At 35.3% G+C, this 27057-nt stretch overlaps 1 long non-coding RNA gene across 1 annotated transcript in view; it reads left to right on the forward strand.

The window, feature by feature from the left end:
- Positions 1 to 27057, forward strand: part of LOC136851598 (uncharacterized) — a 226683-nt gene that overhangs the window by 8030 nt on the left and 191596 nt on the right. Inside the window, exon 2 of the long non-coding RNA XR_010856921.1 lies at positions 2861 to 2967. This is a non-coding gene — a long non-coding RNA (uncharacterized lncRNA). The remainder of the gene's footprint in view (positions 1 to 2860; positions 2968 to 27057) is intronic.

Raw genomic sequence — 27057 nt, forward strand, 5'->3', positions numbered from 1 at the left:
TCCACGAAAATATAAAGAAAGCTCTGGAAAATCATTGTATATATTCTTGGAAAATACAGTTTGTTTTATCTACGTACATTTTAACATTAATGAGGACGGTTTATCTCTTGAACGGTATGGTATATTACCCACACAAACACATACACTCACATATATATATATATATATTATATATATATATATATATATATATATATATATATATATATATATATATTTTATATATATATAATATATATATATATATATATATATATATATATATATATATATATATATATATATATATATATATATATATATATATATATCTCATTCATTGATGTTGACAGGTTAACCTTAAAGTCCAGCAGTTCAGGTGCATTCACTTAATCATAGAAAACTCAGCTGATACTGCTTCAACTAACCTCTAGACTTCCTCAGTAAGTAATGTGGCCGACGTTTCAGAAGGCAAATTCTTATCATAACTGGCAAACAAAAACGTTAATCTTAAACTCAGTTTCTGTATAGTTAGTGGGCTGACTTATCCATCTTTCTTTTCCTCTCTCTCACATGTGGCATCTTTGGTCAGAGGGGACAATTGCTGTGTCTAGTTTTATTACTGACTTCCTTCGTTATTGTTGACACTTTCTTGACTGATTTTACTTCATTGAAAAAATGGTGTATCTTATCTAAGGCAAAAAAAATGAAACAAATTTGTACATTAATATGCGGCTATTGTACGGTAATGGAGACTAACTTTGCTCCAAGCAGCTGCTCAAATCTCAGCTCAGTGTAGACTATGTCAATTCCATCAGTCGTCCGATTAATTCCAGGCCTCCTGTAGCAACCTCCATAAAAGTGTTATAATATATCATCTTGATTTCTGTAACATTCCAAACGTCTTCGCAGAGTCGATGAGGTGGACGCAGCAACACATTGCTCTGGCGTTCGGTTTAAATGGTATTTATGACATCGAATTTGTTCCAGGGGAAAATCAGGTCTTGCGTCCGTGGCGGAAAATGACTCTCGTTCTTTCTGGGTTGCTTTATGAAAGGCTCCATCAATAACGCCCGAGACTTTCCTTTCTTCCAGCAATTTGTCAAAGGCAATGAGTCAAACTTGTGCCACCTTGGAGGTACGAGCGCTGCTGTTAGAGGATGTTCATTTCCTTTCTTGCTTGTCGCTAGGTAGAAGAAGTTAGGAAGAGAAAGTAAAGAATTGTATTAACTGATTTTTTTCTTAGAAAAAAAAATACCTATGACATGATATCATAAATAGATATGAGAATTTAGCAGCGAGTTTACGTTGTTTTCAGTCTTTATAGGATGAACAGCATGGTATAAATAGAGTGGTCTTTTATTATGACCACTCAAAAGGAGAGAGAGAGAGAGAGAGAGAGAGAGAGAGAGAGAGAGAGAGAGAGAGAGAGAGAGAGGTTTTTAACTAATGATTGTTTCTAGTATGCTAGTTATGGTAGAATTTTTTCAATTATTGAAAACCTTTTACAATGATAGTCACGTAATACAAGACAAACGGGTTGAAGAAGTAAATTATGAAAAAGTTCACAATCCGGTGTGGTTGGGATGGGTCCACGGTGGTAAAAATGCACATGTCTGGGAACTTAGTTATTACTCAGAAGAGAGATGGCAGAACTAGTACGGGTTTGTGTGACTGAATTAGAAGACTATATTTTGGTAAGAAAAAAAAATTAGCTTCATGTGAGCGTAAGATAACTTTGCACTTTAGCAGCTCTTGTTTAGGCTGGTTTCGACTGAAAACTGTTGTTAAATATCAGTGACAGGCTGCATTTTTTAAAACTGGCTATTTAGTTTATGAAACGAGTTCACATTTATAAATTTAAGAAAATAAAAATGACTTGGCTCAGGGACATTTTCCCCTTTCCATTTATGCGACTTTCATCAGTCTTCTGCGCCAATCAACTGCTGAAATGGAACTTCTCGGAATCATTTCGTTCGCGCTTTAATGGCCATTAATGGTTTCATTAGGAAGCCCTTGAGGTCCTCAGTCCTCTGCGAATTTCCTTTTGCAAAGAAGGCTGTACTTCATTTTGCAAAAAGTCTTACTTTATCAAAGGCAGGAACTTTTACTGTCATTTTAGACAAAATTTTTTCTTAGTATTACCGGGAGTTTATGGAAGTATGGTTGAGAAAATTTTTATACACTCTAATCCTTTTAGTGAAGATTCGTCAAGTACACTATCTTTTTTTATATATATAAAATATTTCTTTTTAAACTAAAAGTAAACCTTGGAAATAATATAGTATTTCGAGGGATAATTAGACACAATAATGTTTGTTCCTTTCCTTACATTCTCCTCCAAAAGATTATAATTAATATTAAAAGGGGTTTGCGTGAGCCAACTTTCAATCAGGGGGAAATGGGAGACCTTGAGGAAATCACAAAATATCACAGGAAATGTTTTCTTGGTACATTAACCGTTTTCGGCAGAGTCGGATAGCTGACAGTTGATGCAATTTCACGTGTTGAGGTATGGAGCTGTGTTATGTTACAAGAATGAAGGAGAGGGGGAATGAGAAGCAAGAATGGGGGTGATGAATGATTTTCTGTACATATATTTTTATGGAAAAATAGGGCAAATGTTATTATTGGTCGTTCTGAATACTTCAAAATACGGACACAAAATCCTGATAATAAGGTAAACATGAAAATGGGAAAACCAGTGCGTAAAGAAATACAAAGATAAATAATTGCTGCCTGATAAAAGGTAAATAAAGATTAAAGTTGGCGTGTATCCGGCGTTACTGACATTTTATTTCTTTGTGGTGAGACATGAAAATTATACTTTTATCATTGATTATCTTGTCGTTTGATCGCATTTTATCGTTTCTTTTTGTAGGCAACCAAGATTTGAGTAGTTGGCTACGCATGGACTCGGCCATAGTCGAAATTGAAGGGACTGGAGTAGTTCGGTTCGGATATAGCTCGGAGTAGCTGTGTTAGCAGGTAAGCGGGACTGGAGTAGCTGTTGGAGTAGTTTGTTTGACACGTAGTTGAAGTAGCGATGTTCAAACCAAGATCTAGAATTCTAGATAAACAGGTCTAACACTCGTGAGCGGTGGCAAAATATGACGTCACTGACGCCCGTCTTGTCTCGGGGTTATGTGTGCCTTTGCTAAGTGAACCGAGTCAGTCGGCTATAGTTTGAGATTGCGCATGAAAGCAAGAAGGTTCTTGGTTTCCAATGCCGAATAATTGCTCAGTTTACGGTTGTAATAACCAAAAGGATAACACCGAAAGTCAGGGTATAGATTTCGTTAGATTGCCTAAACACTGAATTTAAAAGTTTCTTTTAAAACTCCTTGTGCAGACCAGAGTGTATTTGTATTTGCTGTTGTGTCTCACATGATTAAGCCAATAAGTAATCATTTTTTGAAGCATGGATTTTACACAGAAAAAGATTCTATTTCATCTGTTTCTATACAAGAAATGATGGATAAAACAGCAAATGAATACACTGTAACGCCAAAACTGACTCAAAATCACCTTAATCACTTATTGTGTCAGGAGCTCTGAAGGCAACGTGTCAAGTATGCGGCCTAGTTAATGTTCGAACATGTGCTGTAATAAAGTTTCTAGGAGAAAAAGGTTTAATTTCATCCCAAAACTGGTTGGTGACAGCTGCTTTCATAGATTTAGCAAATGACTGGTTTGATTTGATGAATTCCAGTGAAATGTATGGAGATGTAAAACCAAGAAATGCCCATGGCGTGGATATAGACTACCGGAAAGAAATTTTGGGTAGCATGGTAAACATGATGAGAACTATGAAAGTGAAAGGTTATGCAAGTAGTTATTTAAGCTTTCAGAAATGTATTAGTCATTCTATCAAATCTTTGATTGGACTTTTGATATATAGTCTAGATTATATAACGACCTGGAGGATCAATCATGACTGCTTAGGACATTTTTTTTTTATCAAGTAGGTAGATGCATGGTCCTCATGAGTACCCCAATACCTGGAGTTTCAAGTACCGACTCAGGTCCTTTCTGTTAGGGAAGGAAACAAAACATTTTAGTTATAGGACTAACTCACTCGCAGAAAATGACGATTCTTTGCATGTCTAGTGAACTGCTAATTAGAGACAAAGTACCTTCGAAGGATGATGAAAATGAAAGAGTTAGCATTAGAACAACCATCATTTTGTTCGAAAATATTGGCGTTGAAACTGAAAATAAGGAATTTTCTGGCATAGGCAAGTTTTTATTCTATATAGGAGGGTACATTGTGCAAAAATTTGTTTGCGAATATCCTGAAATAAGGGGGAAATCCTGCAACAATGACCCTGGGGAAAAAATGTATAGACTTTACAAATAGGGGGAATTTGCATGTTTCATCGAAAAATTCATGGAACAATCAAAATTAATGAGGCAAGTCTTAAAGGCAGTCCATGGTGACACGCTTGGGGAAGGAAAGAGCTGGGATTTGAGTTGCAGATGACGGTAAGAGATGTTTCTACTGAAATTTTAAAATTTTTTGCAAAGATAAACATTTTCTTCAAAATGCGGCACCTGAATAGGACAGACATGAGAATGAACAAATATAGTGCTTCTAAGAAAAAAAAAAAAAAAATCATGGGATAAGATTCGAAAGAAAAAGAGAGAATATCAGTTAGTTAGGTATAGTACATTATACGCTTTATGGGATATTCACTGACATTCCTTACTGAATATTCCTCAAAGTAAATCATATGTATTTGAAACTCTGAAAATAAAATGTATTACAGCCATTAAAGCTATTTTTGTAGGTTAAAAACCTTATATTCTATCGAACTAGTGGCGCGCCGGGCGTCGGTGACGTCATTGACTCTCGGTAGTGTTAGACCTGTTTATCTAGACCTTGGTTCACATATTGGTCACCAAGTTCAGACGTAGTTGAAAGTTAAGTAACTGAGGTATTATGTAGTCGTCATTAGAGCAGATGCATTTAGTATCTAGGATTGAGTATCTATGGTAGTATGTTATCCGGGCTGGAGTTAGTGGATTCAGACGTAGGCTATAGAAACTGGAATAGCTGCTTTCGTACGAAGGCGAGATTGGACTATCTGTGTCCATACTTAGCCGGGCTCACATTTATCAGATTCGCACATAGCTGGTTTACCTCCTCCCTGTTTCATATAAAACCAGATTGATTTTTCTATTTTTTTTTTAAATAGAAAAAGTACGAAAATCGTGCAGCTCAATGTTATACCCATATTTGGAATTTAGATCTACTCTGTATGGAGATCAATTTTCGCAGATGAAATAATAACAGGAACAATAATAGCAACTACTGTTAACTTTGATGATGGTGATGATGACGATAATGATAAGATGGAGAATTTTTGAAGCATGTAAAATATTTATGATGAAAAGTGGCAATTTTCTCGTAATACGGAATCTTAAGAAGTCGGAGCTGAAAAAAAGATAAGATTTTTAAATGATACAAAAAAGCAAAGACATGATCAGAAGGCGATATATTACTGAGTCGCTGCTCAACCTACAGTAAGACTACCAAAGTTGTTTCATACTAGGTCTAGATTGCATAATTAAACGTAAATTTTCAAAGAAATGCAAAATTCGCGAGGTAAGGAGGATGATCCAATGCTTCATATTTGATATTGTACCGTTAAGTGCTACCACACACAAAACAATTTATGCAGTAGTCACTGAATGTAATTTTTTATTCCTGAATAATTCTATAACTTGCTTCAAAACGGTTGTAAGTCGTTACTTTACTTATTATGAAAATCATGGTTCGAACATAGCTCGTTCGTAAGATGAAAGCTGTCTTTGTGAGGCGTAGGCATTAATTCCACTGCGTCAGTCTGTCAGGGGGAGACTGAGGTAACGTTAGCTGAGGCACTTCCCAATAGCAATTCCTCCTGAGACTTGATTGCTTCGTTAACGACAGGAGTGATGGATGGGACCGAGGTGGCATTCACTGTTGCGTCAATGCGCTGCATCTGCAATTATTTAGGTAGATGCAATTACTGCTTCTGCAATTATTTCCGGTAGATGCAATTACTTGTGCAAGGAAGGTTTTATCCTTAGAAATTATGATGAGTTGTTGGTCTGTAACGTATTTAAATAAGGTAAGTTCTATGTTACATGACTTGTTAATCTTTCAAATATGATATAGCAATATGTCGTTTTGCTTCACAGCAGAGGTACAAGGTAAGTATTAGGGTAACACATTGACAAACTCATTCATTACTTAATTCGTGTTTGCACTTGTGAAGACAATTGCTTTTATTTGTTTATGTTGGAAGAGAAAGAAAATTGGAAAGAATGAAAGAAAACAATATCTTATATGTCCTCTTAGTCCGTAATATAAAACGAAGACTTTTTATTGCTTTTTTAATTATATGTTCATACGGGAATCGTGATTCCTTAGATTATTAAAGATACTAGATAATTTCAATTAATAGCTCCAATTACAAACCAATTTCGATTTAATCTTTTGTTATATTTTTCTAATTTCATATATCCTAAATTATGGGTATAATCATTCCTGCTTGGAATTACTGCCATACGGGTCTTGTTTAATTATCTTTTATATTCAACTAGCTGAAAGATTCCTTTTATCTGAAAATAAGAAGGATATCCAAAGACACGAGACCAAACTGTGTTACGGGTGGTCTAACCATGTGGTAAAATCAGTCCACAGAAATATCGTTCAATAAGAATGTTCCCATTTGAGGGACTTGACCATTTACCCCTTAAAAGGGAAGATAATTAAATGTCATTGTTCTGGTAACGATATGCGACAAAATATGGTTTTCAATAATGGATTTCATTAATTAAAATCTGATACAGAACGCAGTGTTGTACTTGGTACGATGTGTCTTTATTACACGTTGAATTGAAAGCAATTTACCATTTTATCACCCGGTAAATTGACTGGCCATTTCGCGTTATAGGGTTGTTTCTTTTCTTAAAACGTTGTTCAGCCCGAACATCTAGTTGTCTCATATTGTAAAGGTGGGTACACACATGAGAACCGAACCTTGTATGTGTAACTGAGTTACGCATATACGGTTACAAGGTGTCAAAATGTTGAGGACGAACCGTAACTACGTTAAGCACGTAACTTCATTTCAATCCACTGCGATCATCAGTCTGTCTCTGTCCGGGTTGTTTACCGACGATGGCCCCCATGCAAGTAGCAGCTGCCGCGTATATTTATATATATACATTATTTAACGAAGATGAAGCGAAATAAAAGAAGATGGTGGCAATCAAGGTTATATACTAGAAGGGTAGAAATACAGTGGTCGGGAATTACTCGCTGACATGAGATTCCAAGAAGGACCTCTTCCTCACTCCAATGATCAGCCATGGTAGACATATACGTACTTACACCAAGGGCATGAGACTGACCAAAACAAGGGACTCTACTATGGACGGCCTTGTTCATAGTCGGTGTCAACAAGTTCAGCAACCTCTGTTGATACGCGTGAAAATACAGGTCCCGTCCACATACTGCGTAACGTGCAAAGAGACCTCCCTTTGATTCGGGGCCCAAAAACCGACAATTGCCGGGACGGAGGGCGAACGGAGCCTCGAACCTCGCCGGTTCGGGGTTCGGGTTCGAGGAACCGTCCACACTTGCGTTTTTGTTACAAGAATCGGTTACAATACAAGGTTCGGTTCGCATGTGTGTACCCACCTTAAAGCAAAACCCCTTATTAGAAATATCTAGAAATAATTAATTTTGCCTGGAAAACATTTACAGTATGTCCTAGACGTAATCTTTTCTTTCGGTAAGTATCCTCAGCCAAAATAACTGACTCTTGTCGTCCCACTGACTACTCAATGGATTTGAACTGTAACCTTTAGTCGGGGAAGGGGTAGGAAGGGTGTGGGTTTGGGGGAGTTGCTGTTAATCACGATATCTACAATGCCTGATGCCGATATTACCGATAGCTCGAAAAAAAAAGACAACAATGCATTACTGTCCGTATAATTTCACATTGACTTGAGAAAATTGTAATTTTGGATCCATATGGATTCTGTCTGCTTGTCTGTCTCTCTTACTGCCTCACTAAATATTTCTGTGCCGTAACCTTCAGGGGTTGGCGAAAACGCGTGAAAGTTAGTGTGTGCAGGAGTATTTGAAGCAATGCTGATGAGCCTCCTGTGCAGAACTGATGTATGGAACGTCTAATTTTGTGCAAGTCTTACTGGACATGGGGTTCAGCCACGGCCTTCCGGTCCAAGAATGATTGTGACACTAACCACTGTGCTTTTTTTATTTAGCAGTATATATATATATATATATATATATATATATATATATATATATATATATATATATATATATATAGTAAATTTACATATAAAATTTATTATATATATATATATATATATATATATATATATATATATATATATATATATATATATATATATATATATATATATATATATATATCGTCAAACTATTATTAATATTTCTTGCCAAGGTTTTAAACGGAGAAACTTTTGGAAAGCTGGAATACTTTTATTATTAATTAAAGAGATTAATAAGTAAATAAGTTATTTTCAGTCGTCGACATTTAGCATAAGGCTATAGATTTCAGAGCACGAACAAACTTTGTCTCTGTCATTATAATTTCTTTTCATGACCACGGCATTATTTTAGGTACTGTCTTTAGGTTTCGTTTCTTCCTTGTGAAATGGATTACTCTAGCATAGAAAACGAAAAACTTGCAAAAATCAAAAGTAGATGTTGTTGATTAGGATTGTATAGGATTTATTTTTCTCTGTGAGCAGCTGTACTCATTTTTTACTTTATCAGTAAGTCAGCTATTGTCCAATGATCCTTCCAATTGAACGTAGTTTATCAGGGCGCGATATTCGGTGCTTCAGGCTTTATGTTTATGAGAAATAATCCCATAAACACACACAAATAGCCTATATATATATATATTGTTACGTGTGGAGTCTCGGCTGATCACTTATTCAATTTACGTAATTTTTACGGCCCTGCAGACCAAGAATACACGTAACCTGCCACTTGAAGCCAAAAGTTAACCTCAAAGACAGTCGTTAGTTAGCCAAAGGTCGCCAGTTAAGGGTAATTAACCTTAACAAGAATATTTGAGATGAATTTTAGATTTCAAACGCAACGGTCCTTCCCAACATCGAACGCGAGGCGTACAAAAGCATCGAGACTTAAAACTGTTTTGCTTACCCTAACCTAGGTATTTTACTGGAATAACGGGGTTGAAGCTAACAATATAATACTTTGGCTTAATCTAGACTTCGTAAACACATATAGGCTACCATAAGTGGTGGCTGAAGGAAGAAAACAAAGGAAATGCGAAATACAGAAAAAAAAAAGATAAAAGAATGGGCGAAGTTTTGAACAAAAAAGCCGACTTTACCTTAGGACGAACTCTGTGCGCACCAACGACCGACGAGGAGTCCTTGCAATTGCTTCTTCACTTCACTAATAGAATGATAGACAAAGAAAGGGGGAAGAGGTCCAACCGGACGTGTTGTCTCTTCGACAGCTTGGTTCTCTCTCCCTGAAGTTCCCTGACCGGCCTGGGTCAAACAGTCATCCCAGCGTCCGCGTTATGTTTCAAAACATTCGCCAAGAGACAGGTAGAAAGGAAAAAGGACCTTAGGACCACCTATTTTTAAGGCTGACATGGGAATTTTCCTATAAGGGAAAAAATGGCTAAATGCTACCTCCTTTTCAACGGACGTTAAAGTTTGAACTGCAGACGCTCCTACTCTAGATAACGTCTTTCCCGGTCTCAGTCAGGCTGATATTACTTGCAATCAAAGTTACGAGGGTGAACAGCAGTAATATTTGTAAAAAAAAAAAAAAAAAAAAAATATATATATATATATATATATATATATATATATATATATATATATATATATATATGTGTGTGTGTGTGTGTGTATTTCTACATGCAAGCAAAGCCTTTTGTCTGAAGTTACTTTTATACAAAAGTCTTTAGGGTTATACCTGAAACGACTAGAGATTTTGGATATTGTATTTGATAGATGAATGAAATAAGGAAAGCTGCTTTATTTATGTCCTTGGTACAGCTATGCTCAAATATGACGCGACATGATTCTTTTTGTATCGTCCAGAATCTGACTCAACGTAAACGTTGCCAAGTAGTGTTGCATTTTAAAAATTTTTAATGTCATACATGTCGACAAGTTTGTGAATTCACAACTAGCACTATTATCCTTATGGTTATATGCATTGGTATATTCGTAACCTGTGTGATTTGAAGTGATTTTTTGTTTTACATTGCTTAGTTCAAAGAACGGTGTGATAAGGTTAGCTTAGCGGTCCCGTCAGTGACAGCGAGCTTAACATGCTCCTCGGGCTGGTCAAAGTAACTACCTCTGCAGCATTATAACAGTAGACCTAATAAGCTCAGAAGTCATAGCAACATTTTCAAAATAGGAATATGAATTACAAGTTTTCTTTGAATGTTGAAGTTTTAAGCTGCGTTCAAGCTGCCCGTATGTTGCAAAGTGATTTATAGGCCTAAAAAATGATCTAAGCTTCAGAGATGCAATCGCTGTTACCAAAGAATTTCTCTGCAGAGAGTACCTGTTCTTTGAAGAATACAGGATGATGATGACTAATTATATGGAGAAATTAATCGAAATATCTATTAATATTAATATCAAGGCCTATGGAATACTTCTTTTTAACTGGTTTAAAATATAATTTTCTTAAAAGTGATTCTGCTCGCTTTTGGTGTATAATGTATTCATTCATAAGGTAACTAGAAGTGCGAGAATGTGTAGATAACTTCATATGCTTTCTGCCCAGAAATAGTTAATATAGAGATTTGAATGCTAAGTGCGATGTATTCATAATAAGTAAAGAAATCTAACACATATAGGTCTAGGAACAAAATCTTGGCTTCAACAAAAGAATAATTGCACAGGCGAATATTTGCTAGTGAGCCATAATTTTTGAAATGGTTGAAAAATATAACTTAAATAATTTTATTTTTATGAAAATCCAAATATTCCTCTAACAATTGTAAAATGAATGGTTTCAAGATAATTTCATTGTTGTTATTCATTGTAGTGTAGACCTATGTTACACCAACAGTTAGTTGCACATCCACTCTAATGGTTGCTTCACACACGCCACTCCACTCACCCGTTGATATCAGTGGATGCATTCTACTTCTGTATTTACTTTTTACATTTTTTTCAGCGTTAAGTCGTAAAACCAATCAAATAGGACTATTTCAAATTTAATGGTTGCATTGGAAGCAATATTAATATTATGACAATTTTTTTCGTTTTTTTATTCAACATTTGAACTGAGGTTTGATGACCTTTTTTTGTCAAATGCATCGGGAAGAGTGAACGAGATTTTTGAAAATGTTTCGTAATTGTTTTTCCGAAATTTGGCTACGCGTGAAATTTTCTTACAGTTTTGAAATATATGACAGATTTCACCCTTATGAAACATATTATGGCCTCATTGTATGCAATAATCGTGTTTTCGCATTGAAATAATAGATAAATATTGAACATGTTAGTTGTCAATTCGTGAATTTTGAACGAAATCCTATGCAGTCATGTGCCAGCTCTGAGCATGGCTGTACAAAAGGCTTTAATTGTTGAATCACTACTGTTTGAGAACTATTCATTGTTCTTATTAGAAAAGAAACCTCACATGCCACAGCCAATCGTTTTCAAAAGAATCAATTATAGAAGCATTACAGGGTAGCAGAAATTACGTTTAAGCCTTTGAGTATACCTGATATTAATTTTCTCCAACACTGTAGCATGAAACCATTGAATACCTTTTACATTACTTCATTTGTTTCATTTTGAGTATGGTGGCTTTGATTTGATTTTAGTTGCAAACTTGCAAAATCTATTATTCCTTCGCTATTGTTCTGAACTGGTGCTAACCTTACCAAAATATAGTGTGCGTGTATGTAAGTGTATGTGCATATGTGCATGGTATATTTATGTGTGCTTATTTATTCTTCCTGATTTTACGTATCCTTAATACGACTCTTCCATAAAATAATGACTTTAATACTGAAATTCTAGGATAAAGTGTATTCCATTCGAGCCCAGAGCAACAAATTTGAAGGGCTACGGAAGAAATGTGCAGACGCACTTGCTGTTTACACCCAAGTTCTCCATGAACACAAAGAAATAGTAACCCAAACGTGGGTGTGGAAGTTAAGAATTTCCCTGCGAGATTTTTCACCGTTGAAACACTTAAAAGATTGAGGATTCCTCATGGAAGGGAGTTTTGCTTGATCAAATTTTCCAATAAAGACAAAAGTTTTTTTTTAACTACAGGGGATTTTCATCTCTCTCTCTCTCTCTCTCTCTCTCTCTCTCTCTCTCTCTCTCTCTCTCTCTCTCTCTCTCCTTTTTAAAATACAATAACTTGTTCTGAGACCGTGAAAAATCAGGTTCTTGCAATAGACAGAGTATATATGTCTTGGACTCTTTAGTGATGTAGTCTAATCAAACTGTCATATGACATCATGTGCATCCTCATTGTTAAGTAGTTCCAACGGTTTACAAAGAAAAATCTATGATTAGAAAAAAAAGTGCCCATCTATCAATTCCCTTGATATACATCTGTGATGTAGAACTAAATACCATTAAATTTTTCGTCCGATTTGCTGATAACTTTTGCCAAAATTCTGTATCACTTCCTTAAAAATTACCAAGTCACTGAGGTAAGACCTTAAGAACTCAAAAGCCACTTCAGCTGTCAACAGTACTCCTCTTCCTTTGCAGGCAATGTTTGTATTTCACTCCCACCCAGTCAAGAGTTTCCTACCAACGCACATTTATAAAGATAGCGGGAGGATCTCAATTTCAGAGCCATTCTTCTCAATCTCTCAGATGGCGTCATTCGTTCTCCTCCCCTTCGTGGACGATTCAAAAGACCATTGAATAAGGTCTCTGTTTGTGTCAAGCGAATAAGGCAGAGAGATTTAGTGGTGGAACCTTCCTTTCTCAGAAAGTTTTAAAAGTTAGTTGGTCCTGCAATAAGGTTGCAATTCGTTTTTCATACAAGTGAAGTATTTATTATATGGCGATAAATATTTTCATCCCTAAAAGTGATTAAGTTTTCATGCAACAGTATTTGTAACAAAAATGCTTGCACTGTTTAGTGTGGATGACACTGCGATTATTATTCGCCATTGGTTCTTACCCTTTGAAGGATCAAAGAAAGGAAAAATCGAAGCATGCAAAATTGGCGATGTTATGTCCTCACGTTTTGTCCATCTCTGTGTATACACTGCTATTTGATTATCATTCGACAAAGATTCGTCAAAGAACTAAATACCCTCGAAAACTACGTCATATGGTTCAGTTCTTATTATCTGAAATTTTACAAATATAAATGTATTATCAAAGAAACATAACCATATGCTTCTTTATTTGCTTCCATAAAGCTTTTAAAATATCAAAGTAGATTTATCACGGATACTAACAATCTTAACATAGCAAAACAGTTGCTTAAAATTTACTCTAGAAAGAGTGAATAATGTCAAAACTAAAAGTTCTTAATAAGATTATCTATCAAATATACCAAAATGTGAAAAGGGATGAATAAAACCAACTATCTGGCGATTAAAACTGTTGGCTGCAGAGAATTTTCTGATATCTTTAATTAATATAAAAATTTATGCCCACTTTCTAGACCTGGATATTATCCGTTTTATATGCTGAAAACGGCAACGTAACCCACTATCAGTAACGAAAATGAAAAAAGAAGAGCTTCTAAAATGAATCTAGCCGTTCCTCGTCAACGTGAATACGTGTTTTACACAAAGAAACACTGGGGACAGAATAATTGATAACCAAGGCTCCTACGTCAAACCAAAGGGTTTATTATTAAAACGGAAGTGGTAAATGAGGGTGAATTCTGAAAGATTTATCAGCCTGAAGTATCAGCCGCGGTTGACAGCACCGGAAATTGAAGCAGAATAAATCATTGATATCAGTGAAAGAGAGGAAATAGAATCAGCGTCTGCGTCTTCGGGAAAGACCCTTCAGACCCGAATTATTAGGGAAATAGCATTTTTGAGGGTATGAAGCGTGCTTGAAAGTCGAGCTAAAATTGTTAAGGTCAGCTGGCAGTTAGATGGTTAAAAATAAAAACAATGTTTTATACTATTTCCCGGGCATTGAATAGTGTCTTAATGCTATATACATCTGCTTAAGAGAATAATAATAATAATAATAATAATAATAATAATAATAATAATAATAATAATAATAATAATAATAATAATAATAATAATAATATTTTGATAACTGATTATTTATTTGGTAGTAATATGACTCGTGTTTATTTCAGTCCATAAGGCAGAAGAAGGTATGCTGATTTAGTAATCCGGAAGACTTCATCTTGTAATTTCCTCCATTGCTTAATCAGATGTTGTTCATGTCTCTTGGCAATAGGAAATATATTTAGATTTATGAAGGATTTTTGAATAGTTAAAATAAGAAAATATGTTATGGCCACTTAATTCATTGGGAATAGTTAAAATAAGAAAATATATTATAACCATTTAATTCATTATGAATGAGTACAAGTGCTGTCTGATCTCATTTCCAATAGCAGAGCAAATCTTTTCCCTCTCTCTGCCTTAATGCAAAGAAACATAAGCATAGTCATGTCTCTGCTCTCGTTTGCAACGTACTGAGACTATAGACAAGAATAACATTTTCTTGGTCTCGCCATTCAGTGTAAAGTATTGAAAAAACGTGAATTCTGGTCTTGACAAGAATAAGAAACGGCTTCGAGAGTCTTAAAATACCAACACTGATGCGTGATGACAGGAACTTATCTTTTTTCACGCCAAAGTTTTTTCGATCAGGTGCGAAACCTTCTTTTACTGCTGAGTAGGTCGAGTGGTTACATCGGACCCAGGTCACGTTCAGACCCCAGGGGAAATAATCCCGTTGGTGCTTAGACGGCTTTGCTGATATTCTCTTTGCAGTGGTTTGGACTATATACAGTATATATATATATATATATATATATATATATATATATATATATATATATATATATATATATATATGTATGTATGTATGTATATATATATATATATATATATATATATATATATATATATATATATATATATATATATATATATATATATATACAGTATATGTATATATACATATATATATGTATATATACACACACACATATATATGTATATATGTACGTATATTACATGTATATATATGTATATATGTATAGAAGATAAAAGTACAAAATTTGACCTCTGACACAGTGTAGGATATGCAAGTGCTTCTAACAGTCAAAATGACGCTTTGATATCTAGCATTAAGAGAGAGTTAATATTGTGTGCTTTTCATGCTTTTCTTTTCCGGCTTTTGAAATAGGATTTGTCATAAGAAAACAGTGCATGCAGTTTTGATTGATATCAAAGGTCAAGGTCGTCCTCCGTAAATATTATTGACTGCAACTATCCTTTCTCTTTGTCTCTACCTTTTCTCATTTCTAAAGCAGAAAAAAAAACTCGATGAATGAATGACCTCGGTTGCTTAATAATCACCTCAATTAAATAAGTTTGAAAATCGAACTATAATTATTAAACTCAGAGCATCATAGAAAATTAAATTTTGTTTTTAATATCATTCTGCGATAATTAGGACTCATTATTTCAGCTTCTCGCCCAATTCATCTCGGTTAAAAAAACTTTTATTTTCGGTACCAAATTGTTGGGCGGAAAATTGTCTTTTTCTAATGACTGCTAATTATCACGCTCTCTCTCTCTCTCTCTCTCTCTCTCTCTCTCTCTCTCTCTCTCTCTCTCTCTCTCTCTCTCTCTCCCCGTAATCCTGTGTATGCGCTCAGTGAAACGAAAAAATCAAGATTAAAAGAGCTGGTTTTCATCTTTAGACGATGGGGATCTCAAAGGGATTATGTTCCATTAGTTGACAGATGATTATTACTGGCATCAGATAACCGATGTAAAGATGTCAGTCTCATAAGATGTCAGACTGCAAGAGACTATGACTATGACTATAGCCTGTACTTTCATATGTATTTGTAAAGAAGGTGAAAAAGGGAAATTTGCAAGTCTACTCAGAGAAATTGCCTTCAGTTCATCTTTATCATATTTTTTTTCTGTTTGGAAAGTCCTTCCCAGTTTTCTTTTTTCTTTTCATGTACATAATATTTGTTTCTTACTGTTTTTGTTACACGAACTAAATATCTAATAACATTTCTTCTTTTGTCGTCTGGCAAGCACAAACCTGTGTTTATGTATAACTGACTGCATAGATACGAGCGTACTTTACATCAATAGCCCCCGTAGATGGGGTTAGTACCGTCAGTTCACCGCATGCAGTGCACTGTAGGCGTTACTCAAGGTTTTTTGCAGCGTCCCTTCGGCCCCTAGCTGCAGCCCGTTTCATTCCTTTTACTGTATCTCCGTTCATATTCTCTTTCTATAGTATTTTCCACCGTCTCGTAATAATTGCTTTATAGTGGAACTGAACGGTTTTCCTCCTGTTACATCTTTAAAACCTTTTCACTCTCAATTTCCCTTTCAGGGTTGAATGACTTCATAGGTGCCAGAGCTTGACCTTTGGCCTAAATTTTGTACTCCATTCCATTCCATTACCCATTACCCAACAGAATAAAAGAACAGATACTTCAATCTCTTGGTACGGTTACAATAACGGCATATGTGAATGAGTAAATATGAATAAATTCAAGAGAAAGGGGGCAGAAATTTTTCAAGGCTCTAGCAAAAAAAAAAAAAAAAAGACAGGTCATTGTCGTGATGGAAAACATCACTTTTAGCGTCCCGAATAAAAACCTGTCTTACTGTCCTCAGTCCCCTCATTAAAGCACTTTGTCTTTCCTTGGTTTAAAGCCTTCATGGTCACCCAAGATTATTATTGCGCGGATGGTTTCCGGTTGGAAACGCGAGAGAAAATGACGGATTTCAACTTTTAACGGTTACGGATTAGTTCAGGGCGAATTTATATTGTTATTATCAAAATTTCCATCACATTTCTCCTATTCTTTTTTAAACGTTTTCAGTCTTAAGTAACTTTTATCCTGGATAACTAAATAGCATAATTTACATTCAGCTGTGAATTGGAAACAGGCGCTCATTAGGCACTGCAATAGCATTGCAAGTGCAACAAAGGTCTTCTCTAATCCGTGTGATAGCATTGCCCACATTAGGAGGATTTCATCGACAAGTGAACTGTTAACTGAGATACTTTCACTTGTCCCTCAATGTGTATGTTTAATAAAAAACATTTATCAATTTTATATTTCATAAAATAATGTGCAACAATATGTTTCCTTAACTGGGTACACAATTGGGATTGTTTATATATAATCTGTTGCAGTCTTTTATAATCAAAAGACGCTGCTTTGGGGAATCATTTGTTATAATGTTCAAGGTAACTATTAAAATATTTTCGTAAAATCGGTGCAGTTAACAATTTTTTGTTCATTTTATCGATAAACAAATTGATTTATTTAGGCACAATAAATGACTCCTTCTTTATATTTTCAGTATTTCTTAAAGGAAAGAGTAGAACCAAAGAGAGAGAGAGAGAGAGAGAGAGAGAGAGAGAGAGAGAGAGGTTGTAGATATGCTTTCCTTCTGAGTTTATTTCTTCAGTTTTTCTTAAAGGACAGAAGAGAACCAAAGAGAGAGAGAGAGAGAGAGAGAGAGAGAGAGAGAGAGAGAGAGAGAGAGAGGGGGGTCGTAGATATGCTTTCCTTCCGAGTTTATTTCTTCAGTATTTCTTAAAGGACAGGAGAAGCAGAGAGAGAGAGAGAGAGAGAGAGAGAGAGAGAGAGAGAGAGAGAGATCGTAGATGTGCTCTCCACTAAAGTCAGGGTTCTTGACAGCTGAGAGGATTATTTTGCGGCCTCGTGAGTGCTGGAGAAAAAACTATACTCTTTTAGCCAGGAATCGCGGCTGTTTCCGAACTATAAAAGTGAGGAAATATTTTGGTTTATTTTTACGCACATATATTTCCTTCCATTTTTTTATGGACCAAAATTACGAAATACTGTTGCGTATGTCAAATGAAGGTCACAATAATAGCTGGAGCCAGGTTCTTGTATTTCAAGCTATGGTAGGATTTCTGCAAGTCCTGCTTGTTCAATAAGAGATTATTATTATTATTATTATTATTATTATTATTATTATTATTATTATTATATTATTATTATTATTATTATTATTATTATTATTATTAAGCGTTCTGTCTGTGCTAATTTTTCTGGGAGAAAATTAAAAGTGTACTTACGTACGTTAGATATGTAAACGAAAATCATTCTCTCTCTCTCTCTCTCTCTCTCTCTCTCTCTCTCTCTCTCTCTCTCTCTCTCTCTCTCTCTCTCTCTTTGTATTCCACATTCATAAACAGATTGGCAAGTAATCAAAGCCATCTAATTATATCAGGAAACTTTAAAGTCGCCTTATCTTCCTAATGCAAAAGAGTGGAAACCTGAATAAACAACGGTTGAAAGAGTGTAGGTGCTCCGTACCCATCTGATTAATTAATGGAACGGGCCACAAAGTTTTAAACTCAATTTGCTTGCTGGCTTTTATGATAAATAAGGATTTGCTAAACCTGAAATGATCAACAGGAAACTACAATAAATAAAACAGTCTATGTATTGCGGCTGGGAAACAGACTGACATGCCGGCCTTATGAAATATTTATTAAGCTGAAATATTATGCTCTTACTACCACTGGACAGACCTTGCATTTCAATAGCCTCCATTTGATATTACGTACTTTTATTCGCCATAATATGCGCAGGAAAAACACTGTAAACAATAAACCCGGCACAGGATCAGTCACAACAAAGATACTGACTGAATCATCCAGATATATTGAAGTTTGAATATCTGGTATTGCGAATCTAATTAGATATCATCGAGTAGGGGAATAATTGCTATTCCACTTTAGATGCAAGTTCGATTGGTTGGCAATATCTCTCATCAGCCCTCTTCATACCTGTACGCCTCTTCAGTATGCGTTTTTCATCAAGATAATTAAGTTTTCCTCTTTTCATTTGCCTCTCTCTCTCTCTCTCTCTCTCTCTCTCTCTCTCTCTCTCTCTCTCTCTCTCTCTCTCTCTCTTGTTATTGAAGAGAAAGGAATGATAACGGTGGTGCCAACTGATGCTTTCGCACCCAAAAGTAGCCTTTTCCCAGAATGATGACGATTTTTACAAGTATAGCACAAAAATATTTCCTAATGCTTTCGACAACCAAACCATAAAATAACAAAAGATATAAATTTCTTGATACAGACGCGGAAAACGTTGATGTTATTTAAACCCAAAATCATTTCCCTGGAGCAGAAGCAAACTTATCCCAAGACACTAAACTATTCAGTATCACTGGGGCTCTTCACGTATACGAACCAACATTTCTCCCATTCAACTTCTGACGGATGTTTATCTTTCCGGCGTCTTATTTAAACGCGTTTCTACAGATCCTTTATTTGCATTCCCACTTTGGAGGCGCCGAGGGCCTTTCCTCTCTTGATTATTCAGCACCTCCTCGCTCCTCTCCTCCTCTCTCTTCATAATCGAAGAAATGAAAATTAGGTTTCATCAAGAAGGATAGTGTCATTTCTCCTGCATCTCATTATCCCCCCATTTCTGGAATTTAATCTAGGATAATAAGACAAAAGAAAGCTAAAGAAGTAACTCGTTTAAAATTCTTCATACCATTATTATTACTATTCAATAATGTTTAAAAAATTGTGCTTTATTTTATTTCATAATTTTTATCTAAGCTAACTCTATAGACATTCGTGTCATTAAGCTTTAGATTCTTTCGTACTTCCATTCTACAAAGTACTCTTAAATAGAAATATTCCTTCATACGTAAATATTTCTGGAAATTAAGTGGTTATATCCTGTTTCACTCTGAGTTTTAACAGCCTTGAGAAAAGCAAAAGGTAAGAGTTTCTTTCCTACTTTGAAATTCTACGTCATAATCCATATCACATGACGGGAAAGAGTCCTCTGATAGGCAGAATCTACATTTCTGCCTGGCAACAGGAGTTCCTTGCCGCTGTTAACAAAGGAGGAAAATGTTTTATTCAACCTTTTTTCCTCTCAGCTCATCAACATAAAACATTCAGTTTGCATTAAAAACCTTTATTCAGCAAGGTATACTATTCACTAAGGGAAAACTAATACTTCATCAAAATATCTCGGTAACTGCAGTGAACTATGGGCGTGGATCGATAGGCTTAAATAATCCAGTGAGGGCAAAAATGAACTATACATCCAGAAATCCTATTTGTTGAACAGTCTCATTGACTGTTGAATTTAATTCTAGCGGGGCGAGTTGATTGGTCTGAGAGATTCTATTATTAGTTATTTTCAGAAATGTCCAATATACAGTACATACTTTAGCGTTTTCGTTTCTGGCATATTTACCTGCTGATATCAAAATTCACTCACCCTTGTGGGCAACTGATTCTGTTTTTTCCAATTTGGTATTGAGACTATTTTCCTTCACAATCTCAACACTGAAGCTTGAGAGAGAGAGAGAGAGAGAGAGAGAGAGAGAGAGAGAGAGAGAGAGAGAGAGAGCATCTTGCACAAGGAAGATGCCAGCATCCTAAGATAACGGTGAACAATTAATATTTCATAGTAGTCGTTCCGTGACCAGAATATGTGACTGACGCTTCTGACAGACTTGATTTCATATTCACTATAGAACCTACCAACCACATATCTTGTTCGCCCCAAGTTATTGTGGGTTACATAACCCTTGATAATCTAATTATATTGTTCTATAACACAGGATTAATCCATTCGAGCAACAAGTAATAAAAGAGCACATGTCTACAGCAACAGGTGTTCTTAGCAAACTGTTCAATATATTGCCTAATCTTTCTGTATATGAATCATAGTAATCATTTGATATGAATTATGTTGCTTAAATATTTATATGTTATCGCTTTAAGCGTTAGAAATTTATTATTGATGTACAATATCAATTTAATTTTCAATTGCAATTTTTAATTTCCAAACGAATCTCAAGCAATATTCTCCTTGTCTTCAATGTTGTTTGTTATCTAAAAAATGCCATGTCGTTATTCAGTATGAGACACTTTGCAAAGATATTGTCAGTGCTTGCTACTAATGACAGAGTTCTTTAATAGTTACAAATTTAACAAGAACACGAGTAACTCAATTATAATGATAGGTAACAGAACCCATTTATGTTACCGTGTCTGTGGTCGACCTAGTAAACTGTGATAATCGTAAGGTGATTAATGACGTTTTGGATGCCACATCGTTTTCTTCACGTTTAATCTCCGAGATGAAACAGCTAATTTGGCAAAATGCTCAAGCATGAAATGTTCAGGCTCTGAGATATTGTATATAAGCGTATTTGCGATTCATTTACTATGCTGGGGTCGTTTCCTCCAAACCCACTATGTCACTGTTGATCTAGGTGGAGGATTAAGCACCTAGCAGTCAACTGTAGTGGTTAGCAGCCATTGTGGTATAGGACAAAGGAATAATAACCTCATCAAAAAATATTTGCTGAGAACTAGAGGGATGGCATCCTCTGGAACCAACCTCTTAACGGATGAAAGTGGCCACATAAATAAAGCAAATGGAAACAGAAGGGCCTACTGTTTCAGGTGGTATTTTTCTTCATTTTCAGACAACTGTGGTTCTGGTGATGGCTGGATGCACTACCCAACATATAATGCTCTTCTGTTCGCCATTTGGGAGATCTATATGGATATTTCCCTTGTTTATTATACTTTTTTTATTGCACCCAGAAGAATTTTTATATATAAATACATACATAGATACACACACGCACACACATGTGTATATATACATATATAACCATTGTTTTATAAATTCCACTTGTTCAATTCCTACGAAAACTTATGTACGCGAACTTGCAAACTTCATGAAAAAAAAGCGATCAATTTTTTTGCTTCTCTCGGCCATCTTTTTCTGTCAGTGTCGTTGTTACATTGCATATAGAAAAGAAGCGGAAGAAAATTAAAGGAGGAGAATCAATTGAAACCTCGAGAATTGCACCTGCGTATCAATGACAATAATCAACATTTTGGACCTTGAAAAACTCGTCGGTTCTTTTTTTGTTTATCAGGGTAAGAGGAGATCGAGAAGAGATGGAGGAAGAGGAGGAGGAGATGATGATAAGGAAAGGAAAACTGGAGGAGGTAGCTGATGCAATTCAAGAGCATTAGGTATTGAGGGCAACTTGACTTTGCCTCTTGGGAAAGGACGTGGAATCATGCCAAAGGCGGGGTTTTGTTGATATCCTTCCTGGTGAGAAAGGAAAAATACTGTAGATATGAGTTTCGTTCGCAAATCTGAATTATAAACCTTTAAAAATTGATCTGGGCGACCTCACTGTCTTGACTTCGTGGGCTTGTGCATGCTTGACAAGGGATTTACGGTTTTAGCATAATAATCCTCCGAATATTCTAAATTATGTAGCTCTAAGGTAAATATATTTAATGTTATGTTAATAAGGACGGAGAACTTTACATGCACACTTCTTTCCCTCTTATGTTTAGGCCGGGAAGCCAAATGTGACCGGGGACTTTCAGGAAAGCCTGATCTGAGAGTGAGCACCTGACGAGGCGGAAAACGTAAGTGCGGGTTTACAGTCACAGAGGAGTAATCTTCTCGTGCTATCTCTGGTATGGCTGTAACTTTTGCATTGCGAGAGGCGGTTATTGCCGACAGAAAATGTTAGACACATGACCATACATATGAGAGAGAGAGAGAGAGAGAGAGAGAGAGAGAGAGAGAGAGAGAGAGAGAGAGAGAGATGAATTAGGAATATTTCATATATCATCGTCCAGAGAGAGAGAGAGAGAGAGAGAGAGAGAGAGAGAGAAATTAGGAATATTTCATATATCATGGTCCAGTCAGTGCCAGAATGAACGCGGAGAGAGAGAGAGAGAGAGAGAGAGAGAGAGAGAGAGAGAGAAAGTCGGTGATAAACGACATTTTAAAGTAATACTTTTTAACTTTAAAATGTGAAACTGTAAGGTCTCCGAAAATCAACTACCTATTATACTTATTAACTTGGTATAACATTGTCCTGTTGGATACCTTTCAATTTGATTGCAGATCTACAACTGAGGAATAACACTTCATAAAAGGAACAGGAGAATCTGTACCCATGAGTGCTGCAGTAGGCACTGATTGCGATTTGCGCCTTGAATATTATTGCTAATGGGACATATCCACACGTACCACTGTTTAATTTTTTTTTATTCAGTTTTCTCAGATATATCTCACACCCTGAATTATACAAATATGAAATTCTAACAGTTCTTTGTATAAATATATCTTCTTTCCCGTTCCAAGTAATATTGATATTAACCTCGAAATTTCGTGATTTTTCCCTTTTTCCTTTGCACTGCAAGATCCTTTCGACTCAGATACCTTCCAGTCGTTAGAAATCTTTCCCACGAGAACCCATTGCCTCCTCTTTGCCCTGACTCCGATTTCCAGCGTTCTGTATTTTCAACTGCGAATTCCATCAGTTAGTATCCCTCCCTTTGTAAACCCACGGCCCTGTTTCTGTTTTCTCTGTTTTTCTTGACACAATCCCACCGTTTTCTTCTTTATTTAATTATCAGTAATTAAGATTTCTTCCTAACTAACTCCAGTGCGCATCGCTGCATTCTATAAGATATATCAGCAAGTTTCGTCAGTGGACGTCGTTTGTGCATGAATATGCAAAGGGAGTTCGATACAGCAAATGATTTATATTCGCTCGTAAAAACGATGCCTCATCCACGAAGCTTTATCCTCCCTACATCGATTAAGGTGTAAATAATAACCATTGCAATTTCACTTTGTACGTTCCCTTCTCACCAAAACAATTTGCCTGGGGCGAGCAGGCAAAAATCCCATTTGGATGGGGGAGGGAATTATTCTTATACTGCTATTTCGGTCATTGTTTGAACATACAAATACGAAATACAAATGAGTTTGTCTCTAAAGTAATATTTCACATACACATGTATAAATATTTATGTATATACATATTATACATTTTTTGTATATATACATTACATATACATACACACGTACTATATATATATATATATATATATATATATATATATATATATATATATATATATATATATATATATATATATATATATATATATTACATTTTGTATTAACGAATCACATGTTAAAAGGATTATAATATATAAACACACACGCAATATATATATATATATATATATATATATATATATATATATATATATATATATATATATATATATATATATATATATATATATATATATATGTATGTATACAGTTGAAACATTAATATTCATCCCTGGCGATTGACATCAAGTACTTATCTTGATGCTGATTCGCTTCATAACATTTAATGCTATTGTTTATTTTTTCATGACCATGAGCGTCCTCCGTTTTTGCTTTATGTTTTCATAATAATATTACTGGTTTTTCAACTGAGCTGCTTAATAAAATTATGACAAGGTTTCAAAGGGAACATAATGAAAGCTTAGATTAACTGTATCTATTTGTCACATCTATGCATTAGAATGAATTTTTGATGGTTGGTATCGGAGCTCCCATTCAGTCTTTTCAATTTCATTATGTTTAGTTGGCTGAAGTTACTGTGGTATTATTCTTAGTTTCCAGATAATCTCGATTTCATATTTCACTTGCAAACGCCGGAACCTTATGCTGTGTCAGAACCTTAGTTCAGTGATCGTCCACAGTTCTTGACCTGAGTTTACCTGCCTTTTTTTTGTCTGCTTGTTATTTGTTGTCAACTGCTTGCATTTATTTCCTTTTTTATTTGTTGATACTTATACATATTCAATTCGATTTATTGTCATTTATTTAAGTATATTCACTTCTGCCTCCTCCTTCGCAATGTATATATGTTCAAGGTATTGGCATTTTCCAGATGAATGCACAATAATATTAATGATATTAATAATAATAATTGATAAAGAGGGAAGTAGAAACCATGGATCATAAGGTTAATTACTATGTCAAGGAAAGCATATGATACAATTTTGAAAAAAAAAAAAAAGCAAGAAATGTGATAGAAGGTTTGGGAAAGGAAAAACAGTGTAAGTATGGACAGGGATGCGGATGTGGGTAGCGTATAATCTTTATGAAATAGTTTTGTAACAATTAATGAAAGGACGGAAGAAACAGACATGGGTAAAATTAGTAAAAAGGAGGAATCCGACCGTGAACCAGTGAAGCCGGCTTTGTGGCAGCACGGGCCCTTGCCCTTGCATTAAGCATTCTGTGTATTGAGATGCTGATATAGGTAAGTGGCTGGACGTGGACCTCTGGACAACAAAGGCGACTCTTTCAAAAGATCAGTGCCATCGTATAAAAGCAACAAATAAGTTTTTCATATAAGACTACCTCTCGTTACGATTATTTGTTTTATGGTGTATTATTCTTTTTCAATTTCCTTTGATAATGTTTTTTCTGATTTCTTTCTTCCATTACATCATCGTTCTTTTTTAAAATCTCCCGTTTGAGGATCCCGGCTCTTCCAGTTTTCAGCGATAAGGGGTCCTACGTTCCTTCCAGTTCAAGTGCAGTTACCATCCCACTCTTTATTTCCTCTGGTCTGCCATCTGCCAGATTGCTGTCTCGTCATAATTTCCTGTTTTAGATTGCGATTTTATTTCTGACATGAAAAAGATACATTGAATTAACTCTAACTGAACTGATGATTTCATTTGCTATGATCTTTAATTCTAAGTTACATTGTAAATTAGTATCACTTGATAAATACGAGTATTAATGTAATAAGAAGTTATTCACCTTGAATACCTTTATCTTTATTTTTCGTAAAATTGTTCCTGTAATGAATTATGTTACGCTTCACTTTTATACTATTTGTAATTCAACTCAGGCATCTAGCATCTAAACTTTCAGTATTATAATGCGCTAAATCTCTTGAGAGTTTTTATCTTGAAGTCACCCCTAGGCACAAAAATATCAATACTTCATTACGAGAAAACATCGAGTGAAATTGGTGATAATATATATGATTAAATTTAAAAGTTTTCCTTCAAATAGAAATATTCGGATAATAAATCAGTTTGATTTATTAGCCTTGAAGCAAGCTCAGGTCTTCGTCATTCCTCCAATGAAGTGTAAACTAGGGGGAAACAAATAGATTGGAGAGATCAGCAAAAATAAGGAAGGACCTTTGATGCTGAATTCTAATGAATTTGTCTGATGAAACTTGAACTGAATACATTAACTGAAAATTTGAGAGAATCGACATCAAGGAAAAGGGTTTGTGGAAGCGGTGGGTAAGAGCGAGGGACAGGGATGTTTTATTTTTCAAAAGGCAGGTGTTTCTGTATATCTACCTGCCGAAGAAATGAAATGTAAAGCTTTGAAATTCTTATTTTCAAGTCTCAAAATAATCTTTTTTCTTTTAAATTAAGGCCCACCTGTCTTTCATGGTTAAGTCCCAGTGGGAATGGAAAGGGAAATGGTATTTTGTTACACGTTCCCCTGGGTCTTCCGCTTGGAAAGGATTTTCAAGCCTTAGGTTTGCCTTTACTGGAATTTCTTCAACATCTTACTTCATATATCTCCAGCTGACATCGAACAGTCTTATTTCTGGTTTAACTGAGGAAGCAGCAAGAAACCCTTCCAAAAACGCTTTTTATAGAATAAAGAATCAGTAATAAAAGTACTAAGAAATGATAGCGTGAATAGTATTCATGTTACATTTCATTGCCAGTGTTTATCATTAACAGTAGCCTCGGGCGAAGGAGGTTGTTAACGGGAGGTCAAAGTAGCCTGAGATGTCGGGGGGGAGGGGTAAAGTTAGTGAAGCAAGTGGACTGCTCGTCTTTTAATCGTGATTCTTTTTCTTGAAAGTTATCTCATTTTGATGATTAGCTTACAGCGGTACCTTATGGCTTTATGCATCAAGTAAATAGTGTAAATGTTGCTTGGCAACA

The sequence above is a fragment of the Macrobrachium rosenbergii genome, chromosome 23, assembly GCF_040412425.1.
Source record: "Macrobrachium rosenbergii isolate ZJJX-2024 chromosome 23, ASM4041242v1, whole genome shotgun sequence".
Taxonomy (NCBI): domain Eukaryota; kingdom Metazoa; phylum Arthropoda; class Malacostraca; order Decapoda; family Palaemonidae; genus Macrobrachium; species Macrobrachium rosenbergii.